At 43.9% G+C, this 14,369-nt stretch overlaps 1 long non-coding RNA gene across 3 annotated transcripts; it reads left to right on the top strand.

Moving 5' to 3' along the window:
• Window positions 1-9,243: 9,243 nt before the first annotated feature.
• On the top strand, window positions 9,244-12,559 carry LOC140215245 (uncharacterized). 3 transcript variants are annotated; one of them, XR_011892191.1, is made up of 5 exons: window positions 9,244-10,147; window positions 10,284-10,348; window positions 10,421-10,744; window positions 11,309-11,468; window positions 12,287-12,559. It is a non-coding gene; the product is annotated as an uncharacterized lncRNA (long non-coding RNA). The 3 variants fall into 3 exon arrangements; XR_011892190.1 differs by having other exon boundaries at window positions 9,246-10,147; window positions 10,284-10,512; window positions 10,586-10,744; window positions 12,287-12,556; XR_011892189.1 differs by having other exon boundaries at window positions 10,284-10,744; window positions 12,287-12,558.
• The last annotated feature ends 1,810 nt before the right edge of the window (window positions 12,560-14,369 follow it).

Here is a 14,369-nt window from a genome sequence, read left to right as displayed (position 1 = left end):
AAAACAGTGGCGCAAGAAAAAAAGAGGACTAGAAACAGAATGAGCCCTGTGTCCTCGTCTTTCACGCCATGATGTTTCCCATGAGCCAAATAGCCCAAGCAAACGTTATGCGACATACTAAGAATTAACTTCCCCTAATAAAAGTGCTGATGTCTTCATTTTGCAGGAGATGACTGGGGAGCGCCAGGGGTTTTCTGTTCCTGCTTTGCTACGGGACTGTGAAACGTAAATGCATCAATAGTATAACTTCGGTGTTGCACCTACAGCAACACAATCTCGAAATCTTCTCAGCCAATCTTTTCTTCCTTTTAGTAGAAATGATTTGGCTGCTACGACGGCGCAATTCATCTGCTACGGCACCGAGTCCCACTACCCATTCTCTAAATTTTTGTTTCTTCTTTCAAGAAATGGTTTGCCAAAGGCTCGAGGATCCCTTTTTACGAGTGCGTCCCAGCAAGACTTTCTCTGTTGCACGCTTCTGCAGCAGCACTTCGCGCTCGCCCAGGTTTTCTCGCATAGTTTCCGCGTGGGCGATTTTCAAATAGCAATGCAAGGTTTTCCCTCATGGTGCGGGCTGCCGATTTGACACTCGGCACGCCGCTTTCCGGTTTTCCAGTTGGGCTGGCAAGCGCTCTGTAGGCACTCATACATAACAGACAACTGTATCCTCGCAGTAAGCGCGTTTCTCTTCGGTGCAACAAAAAATACGTTCCTTCATAAAAAATCTAACACTTATGATTTCGGCTCATATGTATATCTACAGCACACCGACCTCTTAATGGAATAGTGCTTTATGTTCAGATTCATGATTTATCATTCGCTATGTGCCACTGGCTGCGCGCAATTCAGTCTAATCCTTCAGACAGCATGTGCCATCTTCTTCGGGTGATTCGTGACGGACGGCGCGGCGCTGCTCGAGACTGTGAAGTCTCCTTTCTTTTCGAACTCGCGCTGCTGCTTGCGGACGGAATGCTTTTCTCCGGAGCCTGAGGGGACGAAACTTGTTCTGGCCTTTTTTTTCTTTCTTTTTCAGCTTCTTCTTGGATCACTGGTAAAGAAAGTTGTGAGTTCGGCGGCAAGCGAACCGCCTGGTTTCCGCGACCCCGAATGTAAAGACGAACACAGCCCCCTCACTCCCCCCACCAACACGTCGCGCGAGAGCAGGCGGGGACCATTCATGCCGTGCAGGCGGCGATCATGTTACAGCGGGGCTGGGGAGAGGAGCGGGCTTCCTGCCGCCGGAACGCGCCGGCGCGCGTATACTACTCCTTGCCCCGCAAAACACACAGTGGAAGGTGCGTGCTATATCCTAAGAATTTGAAAAGGCGGTAGCGCAAGAAGACACGGATGGAGACGAGAGGACAAGGATGGGTGCTGAACTTTCAAAAACATTTATTGTGAATGAATCACGAATATATACATGCTGTCCGAGCCCGGTTTAATCATCTGCGCATTCGTAAATATGCCAACTATTTGTCTGACAGCGTGATGGATGCCATGTTGACACATCCCCATGCTTACACAGCTTTTTTTTCCTCTCCTCCATCGATGATGGAAATAAAGTTAAAGTTCACTTCTAGAAATCGGTTCAGATTCTGCGATTTCCCGTATAACACGAGTTTTACTCTTCTTAATAACGAAAGTCTTTACAAGGTCGGGCGAACAGTCCCTGCAAGTCAGACAATGACTTGCCAGAAAACCTTCGAAATCTTTTCCTTCACGCGGATTTTTTTACATTGTTTGCGTGCTTCCTTAACCTATCATTAACACATCTCCCAGTATGGCCAATGTACACTATTCCGCACCTTAAAAGAATTTCATAGACTACCCCTTATGCGTATTCAATAAAAGGCGGCCTGTGCTTTATGCCGCAGTCACGTTACTGGCTTGCTTCCGGGTCGGTCATTCTACAAAGCTTTTACAGCTTATGGGGAGCAGCGAACACTCGTAACGCTGAGCCACCTTTTCCAAATTGTGGGATAGTGTGTGAACGTAAGGTATCACAGCTACATTCTGCCTACGCTGTGTGCGGGTTTCGCACGTTTGTGGCTTTGTGCGCATATTTCTCAGCAGGTTCCCTGCAGTATTCTTAGCAAAAAAAAAAAAAAAAAGCCCTCCTCCATTGCACCCTGTGAAAGTGGATGTACAACGAAACGATTGCCGACGTTAGACGACGTTACTCAGAAACCAACCACCACTAACACCACAAGCGACGTACGTAACGCGGGCACGCATGTATACGGAAGTGCAGCATACATGGCCCCCGCCAAGCGCAAGAGCCTTATGGAACTAAATGAATCTTTGAGGGTAAATTGTCAGAAAATGCGTAAAATACAACTTACGCACAAGCTTCAGACATGATAACTTCGGATTGCAAATCGAGTATGCGGGAAAACATAATTCTGTTACGCGGAAACTGAAAGACAAAGCCCTTTTCTAGCTGCCATTTGAGGTCTGTCTGAGTGGCCACGGCCGGTAGGTGGCGGTACCTCAGATTAGTACCACAGAGAAAGGCGGAAAAAAAAAAGCGAGCTCGCCATGCAATAGGCTGCATAAACATGCAGGGCGCCAGAAGAAAGGAAAAGCGCTTTTAAATTGAGGAGCAGTTAAATAGAGAACAAATCGGGGTGTATGCGGCTATAAAAAACGCACCTTAGAGACTTAAAAGATGCACCAGTCATTGAGAATTATGTTTGGGAAGGTTGCAACAGAACTAAATCGAAAGGAAAGGGAGGGGGGCCGGAATGTTCAAATGGGAAAAAGCATATTCAAAGTGTCAAGGGCATCTTTGGTTTTCAGGCACAATGAGTGGAAATAAAACTTGGCTGGGCTTAACGTATTTATGAACGAGAAAACATTGCAGAGAGAAGAACCAAGGCTTAGCGGAATGCCTAAGTGCTGATATTAGGCGTTTTCGGAAATAATGCCGAAATTACCCTGTTAGGTGACATGAATGCCCACATACAGGATCTAGACGTTTATACCGACAACAACAGGAAGTTATTGCTGGACCTTTGTGAGCAACGTAACCTCGTTATCGTAATTACGGGCCGTAAATCTGATGGTCAGATCAGATGGGAAGTTGGAAATAGGCAATCGACTATTGGTTACTGTCTGATGACGGAAGATATTTATGATAAGTTCAGATCAGTTGAGATAAGTTGAGCCATTGGCGAGTAAGACTGTAGTAACACAAGGACTGGCCATAAACGCACCATTTTGAAAATGGGATATGTAGTTGTGAAGGAGAGCACGGAGCGAAGAATGGCCAGTCCAAATTTGAACGCTCAACAAATAACAAATATAGCCGCGGGAGTCGAGAAAGAACACGGCAAATGGCCAAGCAAAAAGTGGGAATACAATGAGCTTCTAAATGTAATGACGAGAGAAATTAGGAAGGAGAAGCAACACGTTTGTTGGAAAACAAAAAGGAAGTCAAAAAAGCTGGTGGAACAGCGTGATACCCGAAGCGATCGATGAACGACAGAAAGCATTACGAGAACATAAGCAGGCATAGAAAGTGCAGCTGCCACAGGTTGAAGTAGACAGAAAATTAGAAGTATACTTCTAATTTTCTGTCTACTTTTTTTTTTTCTTTTTTTTTCTGTTTATTTTTTTTTTCTTCCGGTATATATACCGGAAGAAAAAAAAAATCTTTTGTTATAATACTGGTTCAAGCAAAGTTCAAAGGTGAAAGTGAACGTTGGTTGTCGGAAATACGTGAGAAAAAGAAGGCCGCGCCTAGAATATTTTGGAAACACACAAACTTATTAAGCAGAAAGTCTGGAACACAACAGCATGTCCTAGACTAAGATAAAAAAAATGGAAGGGGATGCGACATTAAATTACATCCGAAAAATAACGACCGAATCATTCCAAGGCAATGATGAAGTAGTTTTAAAGAAGAAGAGCGTTAACGAGAACCAGAGAAAATTCTAAAGCGCACAGCCATAGGGTTAGGCGAGGTTCCCGTTAGGCTGATTAGCGAACTAGGATCAAAAAGTAAGGAAGCTCTGTGGGAAGCAGTAGAAAATGGCTTACAAGATAGGCGAATACCAGACAGCCGGAGACAAAGTAGAATGAATTTAATGTATAAAGATAACGGAGAAAAGAATTGAATTCACCCATATAGACCGTTGACCATTATATCGGCAATATACATGTTAGCAATACAGGTAATTAAATTACAAGTGCAAACATGGGCAGAGAATGGTATGGGAGAACTTCAGAACGGGTTCAGAATAGGCGTCTGGATGATAACTTATTTGTTCTTATTCAGTGTATTGAAATATCCAAAGAGAGGAGACTGTTTTATGTGGCTTTTTTAGATATTACCGGAGCGTATGACAACGTAGACCACAAAATTTTGTGGGATATTCTGGAAGGCATAGGCAACGACTTTATATAGCTTTTGACAGAGACCTACCTAGAAAATACAGTTTGCGTTGAATGGGGAGGGATGAGGAGCGAGAAGTAAGTTGATATCAACTAGGGACTGCTGTTTGTGATGTACATGGTAAGTATGAAAAGGGCGCTAGAGGGAAGCAATTTTGGGTTTTTTCTCTCATACAAACAGGCGGTTAAAATAGTAGAGCAGTAGCTTCCAGGATCGTTTTATGCGGACGACATTGTGTTGCTAGCTAACAAGCGGAGTGTTATGCAACGCCTGGAGAATATATGTGCACATGAAGGTGAGAATTTAACATTTGAAATTTAGTGTTAGGAAATCAGCTTTTATGGTAAACAGTACTCAATGAAAACAGTGAACAGACAGTAACAATACAGGGCCAGGAAATACCTCGAGTAAAAGAACACAAATACCTCAGTATACACTAAAAAAAAAAAAAAAAAAAATCCACGCTTAATCTCACGCTAAACTGTGAGTTTTAGCGTGACGCGCATGTAAGTGAGGCGCGGATGACGTTTCAGGCACCCGTGACCGAAAATAAGCGTGACATTCCTTTGTGTAAGCATGAGGACAAGACTGCCTGCCATGGTTCTGTCTTGTGCGAGCGTGAGCGAGCCGCGTACGCGTGAGAAACGCAAATTACACGCTTAACATCCCGCAGAGCGCTCGCGTGGGAACTTTCCATCACCCATATAAAAAATCCGAATAGCGGATCCGTTTTATATCACGGGATCTGCGCGGAGCGTGGGCGAGGGAAAACAACGCTGTGTGTCTTCTCACTGCCCTGCGGTGAATGCGAAACTTTTCTTGGGGGGGGGGGGGGGGGGGGGGGCTGAAGGAGACCGTGGTGTTTTGAAGACTGCACCCGGCCATTTTTCGTGTGGATTTTCTGGCGGACTGCCACGAGCGACGTTCGTTCATTGCAGCGCAGAGCTTCCGGTCTAATTGTCAGAGTTGGTGTGTATCGCCATAGTATCGCCACGCTCACTTCTACAGACCTTCATGGCGTACAACGCCGGTGGTGTCTGCAGACATTGTGCACTGTGCCGAGTTTACGAGAGTTTACGAGAGAGAATCCACCGCGGTCTGACGGCTCCAGCGCCATATGGATAATGGATATATGTAGCTGTCCCTCACCTGCTATTCATGGACGATTTAAATATACAGGTAAGAACAATACTCATGGTTCGCTTTTGTTAAATAGCGGCTGACTGCCAATTGGTCATGATTTCCGGTATGTGCTTGTATGATGTGTGGTGCAAAATTTGCCGTAATGGTGAATTTATTGAAAAGCGAGCAGTAGCGTTGATCGAAATAGATAGCAGTCATCATCGTGCTTGTTTAACAAGTTTTAACACCGGGCTGTTGGATTTTTCTGAATTGTTCAGCTAATTGCGCTGAAGTACCAAATTCACACCATTTCTATTGTTTTTAATTTATCTTCGCCAACTCACCGTTCTCTCTGTGCCCGCTGCCATTTCGCCTCGGGCAAGGGTGGCGAGCTTGGAGTTGTCACTGCATTTTGCACTGTGCTTCTTCTCATGGTTTAGAACTCTGTTAGTGACGCATCGATGTGGTGTGCCGTGTATGCCGTGTAGTTGCCGCGTATGCCGCTCATAGTATACTGCGGCCTATAATGTGAAAATTCATAATTTTGTGAGCTATTTGTCGACTGACAGTAACCTGCATCTCCGAAGCGCTGCATGCGAGGTTGCAACCACACGCGCTACTTAATTTGTAACCTCAATTGCACTCTGCATTAGAATATCTATCTTGTGTAGCTCTGCATATTTTACATTTTTAGCTTTAAAAAGAGGAAGTGTGACTGTGTTCGATGAACACGAATGTACTCTGCCCGTTGCAGCTCTTGATTTCCAGCTGCAAACATGTCTATGTCCACAGTGAAAGTTCACGTGTGATAAGTTCACGTAGAATGCCATTCTTGTCAGAATTTCCATCTCCATTGGGTTTAGAATTAAGCGTAACTGCGTTTTTATAGCTCATTTTTGCTTCTATAATGAAAGCTTCTATCAAAAGCGTTGCCACTTGTGTTCGAACTTTTAAACTTTATTTTTATCAAGAGTATAATGGAATAATATCAGTTGCAGCTATGTGACTCACCTAATTGCGTTTTGCACATCGTTATTTTGTTTTTCAGGTCCCATTTGAAAGCAAATAAATGTTTGGAAGTAGGATTGATAAAAATGAACAAAATTGAAAAGGTTCCTTCTGATCTTATCAAAAACACTGAAATTTTCTGAGCCTTCATTCGTCGCTTCAGAAGCAGGCTTGCAATGCATGCTCTCATTAATGCGGTGATTTGACCATTTTTCCCATATCCCCAAATTCTAAAAACTTCCGGACCGCAACATTTTAAGAGCAGTCAGTAGGAGAAATCTCAGAAGTGCAATCAATGTTAAAGCAGTGAAAAAGCAAGAGGTACTAGTTTAAACACATTTAGCCTAAAGGAAACATATTTTCATCTCTAAAGTATTATACTTTGCGTATAAAGAATTTTTTTTTTCAGATAGCGCTAAGCGACCTTATAAGGTCATGCAGTGTCTGGGGGGAAACAAGGCTCCTCATATGCGGCCGTCAGCAGGAAAACGCTGAGATGAGCGATGACACATCCCTAGAAAAGGCACTAGTGATGTGCATATGCCTTAATGGTATGCAATATGTAACATATCCGGCGGCATATGGCCAATTTTAGTGCAACCAACTTAAAGCCAAGAACAAGCAAAGAAATATCATGGGTGCAAACTACATTAAAGGATTTGTTTACTGCGTTGCGCATTTAAACCAAACTCGTATGAAGACTTACGCTTTCTCAGTGATCTGAAAACGCTTTAACTTTAAGTTTTGCTTTTAAGCATCAACGTTTCATTGTATCATATTTTCTGGGAATGAATATTATGAATAAAAGATTTACCCCAAGATGAAATATGTCTCATACTTTTTTCGCTGCCTAGAATGTTCGTCCTTCTTATAGAAAGAGGCCAGTGAAAAAAATATTATCAGGTATCAAGAAGGCGCCGTGACCCTGCTTCAAGCCCACCAAATATGAACTAGTGTTTGAAACTTGTGAACGTGTCGGTGTACATATACAATTACAAGAAATAAAGACCTGTATCAGAATCTTTTGCCTGGCATTTATGCGGCATGAAAAGTACAAAAAAGCGTTCGCTTTCGTGTGGTACTTCTATGCCAGCCACCACACAAGCATGATGCATGATGCGCATGCATCATGCATCATGCTTGTGCGCATGCGCACTTCGTGTAATATATATATATATATATATATATATATATATATATATATATATATATATATATATCGTCTTTTTTTGTGAGACCGAAAGTCCCCTCTCATGTTATATTAGTGGTCGCATCATTTTGTGCATATACGCTAAGCAATTAATTGGTTTTTTAGTGACGTGCCACAAGGGATCATGCACACTGTCCGACAGCCGCTGAGCCAATTCGTATATTTAAGAAGCTGTGTTGATGCAGCTTAGTCTTGCAGAGGCCGCCAAATTTAATGTCTTGTCATCGGTCACAAGAAAAGCTAGCATAATAAAGTAACGGGGCACGAAAGGTCTTCACGAGTGGTTCAGGCAGCAATTGAACAACACTTTGAAATTGAACCTTCAGGCCATGCGTTCACACGCGCCAGTGCGTTCCGACAGGCTGCGCAGACCTTTGAAGAAGTGAGAGGCAGCAATTTTTTGTTGTTGTTGCTTTTGCGTAACAAATGTTGAAGGACGAATATATATAATGACGGAATACATACCAGCTATACAAAAGCGATTACGGCGGTTCATCACACGGGGAAAAACAGCAACCATCACATACAGACGTCAGTGACAGTTCATCTGGCAGTTAGATCACCTTCCGGCTAAAGGATGGTTCTGTGTTTTGTTCTGGACTGATAGAACTCTAGTAATTAGAGTGAATAATGAAATCAGAATCAAATTTATTTTCGCCATATATGCGGGTGCGCATGCAACGACCACTATTATGAGAGCAAGAGTACGTGGAGACCAGTGTGCAAGTCGCAAGAAGAAGACATATCGCGTAAGTATTACATTTGCTTTACCAAAAAGCACAAGATTTCAATACTTCAAAAACGGATATGTTTGCAACACTATTGTGTCGTTCATTATTGCTTTCTTCTTTTGTAGTTAAACTATCGAGAAAATAACTATTTAACGGGGAACAAAATTTAATCAAGTGGATATTGCATTAGACAGTTCTCGTAATAGTCATCTGAACTGCAGAAAGAGTCAAGCAAAATTGTTCGCGAACGGCGCGTTAATTGTAAACGGCCCTGTCGCAGCACAGAAAAAATCGTCAAACGAACTAAGCGCAGGCGACTCGTGGACTGTACAGTTCTAGGAAACATTTCAGTTGAATGTTTTCACTGGGGAGGGTGAAAGAAGCGATTATACGAAGGCGGATTGTGAAGAGATGTCAAAATCTGCAATTTTTCTAGCTATTGTCGATTCGTCTAAGAATAATTAAGGCTGCATGCCAATCAATGTAAATCATAAAATAGAGCATTTCTGCTGTCGACGTGGATTTGATTGGGAAGAACTAGAGTTAGATCAAATTCTTCCAATTTTCGCTCAATTAACTAATGACGTTCAACAATCAAGCAGTTAAGAATTAATAAATTCATGGTATATCATGAGTGTTTTTTCAAGCGCCGTCTCCTGTGAAGCACATCTACCATTTTCGTGCAAAGCTCTCTGGAAAGCGTATTGACTGTGTATGCATGCATGCACCTATCGAACTTCGTGCACATATAGACGTGATGCTTTGACGACAAATACTTATTAAAATTCAAATTATTTATTTCTGCCTTGTAAAGGTACAGACAGCAGAGGCGCAGAAAAAGCTGTCAGATACAGATTGACAAAGCCGCAGCCCCCTTTCGCTTGGCAGAGCCTTTACAGCGACACTTTTAAAACAAAGACAATTGCACCCGGTAATAACAGGTATACAATACTGAGCAAGTACAAAAGGAAACCAATCAAGATTATACGATATTTGTACAATACTCCCAAACAAGAAAACAGAACCTACATGCTAACGTACATAGCACCCAAAGTACTGTTCGACGCGTTGAAGAGGTCAAAATTATTGTTCACATAAGGTATATACATATTCGTATAGCGCTACCAATCCCTGCAAAATATAGAAAGCAGATTTTCATTACACACACGCACGCACGCACGTGCACAGCACACACACCAAAAGGAAACGGTAACGCGCTCACAGGAAGCGCCTGAAAAACGAAAAAAAAGGAAAAGTGTGGGGAACCGAGGTCGTCTTGGGCTGTCGCCTCTCCCTCTCCCAGAAGGAATGAAGAGGTTCTTGGAAAGCAGGGACGGGCGATTCTCTCTGTCAGCATCAGCTCCCACCAGCGAGGACGGGGCGAGAAAGCGAAACGGGACTTTCCTTGCTGTCTATTTTTTCTTCGTCAGGCCAACGCCGCTTGCTTGCAGGGGCGCAGGCGAGTTCCCGCCAAATGGCGCGGGTGCGTGAGTTGCCGCCAAATGCTAGCTCTGGATGCCAGCTCGTTCCGCGTCTCATGGTAGACTAGTTGGTGCATTTCTGTTATCATGGACTGCGCATATAAACGCAAGCTACACAAAAGTGACATGGACAAGAACAGCGCAAGCCCTTTACATGCAGTGGAACCGCCGTATCTCGCCGTTCAAGATATGCGTACTCGTAAGTGGCATTTTAATTTCACGTTGTGTAATGCATGACTGTCTTTTTCAAGTGAACAAAGGTCGCTTTGTATTGTGTAAATGGTTTTGCAACGTATGATAAACTCCTTGACTTTCGGGCTTATTTTTTCTGACAGGAAGAAAAAAAAAAGAGGCTTTACATGAGAACGGATCAAGCGTTCGAGAGTTGGGACAGGGAAATGTGAGACGTACTTTCATGTATATATTTCTAATATTATTTTTTCGTCTTGTATTCTCGTTAATTTTTCTCTAGGAAACACTGGAACGACACTGCTTAAATTGAAGCACAGTGTGCGAATGACCTGCTACTCTCGGAACTGTTATCACCATTCGGGAAGAAATTGGGTAAGACGCTTGTCTGGTTATTATTGCGGAAAAGTCATAATTAATTAGAAGTTGCTTTCGTTCCTTCCCACAGATGAAAAAACATAACTGTAAATACCTGTATGATATACGTCTGGTGCATTGCAGGTAAGAATGGATTGTGTGTGGCGCGCTTCAGCGCATGTGGACTAGAGTAGATCTAGGAACATCAGACAAGAAGACACGTATGTGAAACCCTGCGGATAGCCCATATGTAAGTTCTTCCTCAATTTTTCTTTTGTTGCATTTTCGTAGTTTACGTGTAATACTTTGTCACCGCGGTCTCGACGTTATGTATACCTATACATTTGTCTCGTGGCAGTCTGCGTGCAATTTTGTTTGTGCAACTATGTGTTGTATTCATTTATCGCGCTGCCTGGATGTTTTTTTTTTTTTTTTTTCACTGATATTCCGACCAAAGTCGGTAAACCTATCCTTCCTGTCCTCATGTTTCCTTGGGCGGCTCTAAAGCGTATCTTAGAGGAATATTTAGCTTCAGATTCCCGCATGGAACAGATGGTGAATGACATGCTGTGTTTTCTTTTTAGAGAAACTATGTATTCATGTTTAATATTTGGTTGATTTTCGTTTTGTCATTCATACAATACCGCAGCCATATGCCATTCTGTCATAGAACGTTGTTTCTAGATATATTTGTTTTATGTGGTTAAAACATTTAAAACGAGAGCGTTTCTTATCCTGGCCGTTATTTTTTACAGACCACGATAACCACGTATTTGGATGTCTGGTTGAACTCTACGTGCGCTGGTTCGTGCAGGTGAACTTTTTTTCCAGATACGGAGGAACGGACACCGGTCGTGCCGTGAGCACTATTCTGCAGGGCATACTTACAAATGAAGCTGCACTGCAGTTCAGCTGGAAAGGGTCGCAGGGGAGGAAGCACGCCTTCGTGAAGCTCATGGCCATCACGAATATAAGTAAGAAATATTGCATAACAATCAGCTTTCTAGTGCACGTTGCGAACATCGGTACCAACTGCATGCTTAGTTTTTTTTTTTCTTCATTCAAACAAGCTGCTGCTTATTGCATCTTGCTGCGTCCAGTATTAGCATTTTCTTTAATAAAATAATGCCGTAATAAGTGAGTTCTACTTGCGGCGTCCATATTTTGCCACTGCTTTTGAGGAGTTTGTTTTGCTTCACCATATAATATATGCTGTATATGCTGTTTCTGCTTTAACCCATGTATGCTAACTGTTTTCTGCAAAACATAGACCTATCATCGTTGCCATCATGTCAGCAAGTATATGTATCATGCCATAAGCTTCCCCTCTTGCCTCTCCAGACATTTACCTATTCACCTCCTTGTGCCGCTTGGCGCGCTCCGGGCTCCGGCGCGTTCTTTGTCTCAGCGTTTCAACTCGGCTGTTTCATACAGTGCTCACGGGAAGCAACAAGACCTATCGTGGTGTAAATAGCCGCGCTACCTATAGACACAGTAGCCACTGTGTATGGGTGTTTTGCTATGGTTCCGTGTTCAGTTCCCCCTATTGCTAACGACATATAAATTACCAACTATCCGGTACTTACACGATTTGTGTCGTCCAGCCACTCTTCCTGACAGCTTCGATACTGATTTGCACGTCCCTAATATTGCTTTGTTGTCGTTTCTTTAATGTTTCGTGAATATCTGACTTATGATCTTCTTGATTGTTTCACTTCTTCAAATGGAATGCGACTCACCAACTGAACTATAAAGCGGGGGCAGCTTTCTTATATGTGCCGCTTTTTTGCAGCATCTGTGAGGAGCACGTTCCCTGACGCTTCACTAGCATCAGTGGCTGGAGTCGCAAAACGCTGGTTGGTTGGAGCAGCTGACAGGGATGGAGGCCGGAAATGAAAGAAGGCGCCGTGGCCCTGCTTCAAGCCCACCAAGTATGAACTAGTGTTTGAAACTTGTGAACGTGTCGGTGTACATATACAATTACAAGAAATAAAGACCTGTATCAGAATCTTTTGCCTGGCATTTATGTGGCATGAAAAGTACAAAAAAGCGTTCGCTTTCGTGTGGTACTTCTATGCCGGCCACCACACAAGCATGATGCATGATGCATGATGCGCATGCTGTTGTAAATGCATGATGCAAAAGCTGCGATTATTCGGGGCGTCAAAAGCAACGTCGGCTTTCAGCACCGGGCCGGTGCAATGCCGACCATTATTGTCGTCAGGGCCATGGCTGGCCCGCGTGTGGCATGCGCTCGGCTGCGTTGGCCAAATAGAATGGCCCTACGGCTGGCCGACTGACTACGTACCTAAAGCCTTGGTAGGCCCTCGTATGGGACGCCGTCGGCCAAGTCGGCCACAGTGGTCGGGCCTACATCGATTGCCGACGATCGGCCGACGTTAGGCCAATGTCAATCCCCAAAGCTGGGCCGCCCTCGGTTGCCGAGGTCGGGCCAACCATTTTGCAGTCGGCCGGAGACGTCGGGCCGACTTTTTGCCACGGTCTTTTTGTTGCTTGGGTTGTGCTATGCAGCGATATATTTTTGAGAGCAGCATTCCGGGCAAGTTGGTAATCCATTACTTAAATGATATTGCGCGACAAAAAACGACACGGACGTGAGACGACACACCAAGCGCTTGGTGTGTCGACGACGTGCGCTTGGTGTGTCGTCTCTCACGTCCGTGTCGTTTTTTGTCGCGCAATATCATTTAAGTAATCGATATATTTTGTTTATTTCCGCACAGTGTCGATGGAAGACCGTTGTCGCCATCAGAGACAACACGGATTTGTAGCAAACATATTGTGAGAAACTGCAAAAATGATTTTAGCTCGTATGTGCCGTATGTATGTGCCGCATCGTATGTGCTGACGATTTTTCCGGCGGTACATACGATGTCGTTTCCAAGCTTTTCCTTCGTGGAAACAAAATGCCGCACTCACCGCCCCGTCTTCGTCCTGCAGTTCTTGCGCTTCGGAGGATGCAGGCAAGACCGACGGAACAGCGCTACGGGAAAGTATTGCTTTGATAGGCACTCCACACGACTTCAGTAAGTCGGCGTTCAACTCGTAATCCTCTGGACGAAAGTGCAGCGAGCACACTACGCGATTTTTCGGCTCTTTGCCAACGAGTTGTAGCAGAGGTACGGCACTTAACCACTTCGAACGGAGAGGTTCACTCCTTGGCACACAGGTAACGTTGGATTCGCCGCTGCGACTGCCCTTGGCCAAGTTCCGCGGACCGTTCGGGCATCCCACGACATCACATGGACGTGGCATTCTCGCTGCTTGTTCCAAATGAAAGTTTCACGAGCCAGCAGAACCCGCACAGCACGACGCGATATCGAAACTACTGAAACTCCAAAGCGTGCGCGGCGCCGAGTCGTGCGCGCAGAGTCGAGCGTAAACGAAACCTTTCGACCACCCATACTACTGAAGGGTAACGTCAAAATGTTATTTTTTCTTAGAATCGAATAGACGTAGACAAGTAGCATTTTCTTCCGTCTTATAATCGAATGAAATGATATTTTTAATACGAGTAGTTGAGTATTAGTAACATAAATTATGGGGAGTGCTTTCGTCATCGGATTAGTACCGGAATGTCGCTGGGGGGTCTCAAATCGTGTCATGCATTTACCTCAATTTCTCGGTTACTAAAGCTCTGTTCGCGATTATATTGACGACTTAGACGTTCTAGAACATTGCTCTACCACTTTAACTTGACTTTCTGGTAACCTTTAGTGTCCCTTTAAGCAGACGCTGCCATTTCGCCGCATTGCAGCCATAAAAATAATCGTCAAGCGTACTGATCTTCTTAAAGGCAAATAGAAGCGTGTACAGTCTGTTTCACACTTAGGGGAAAACTCGGAACGTATTGC

This window comes from Dermacentor andersoni, chromosome 1 (genome assembly GCF_023375885.2).
Source record: "Dermacentor andersoni chromosome 1, qqDerAnde1_hic_scaffold, whole genome shotgun sequence".
Lineage (NCBI taxonomy): Eukaryota > Metazoa > Arthropoda > Arachnida > Ixodida > Ixodidae > Dermacentor > Dermacentor andersoni.
The sequence above is the reverse complement of the archived record's forward strand: the minus strand, read 5'-3'. Positions and strand labels throughout refer to the sequence as shown.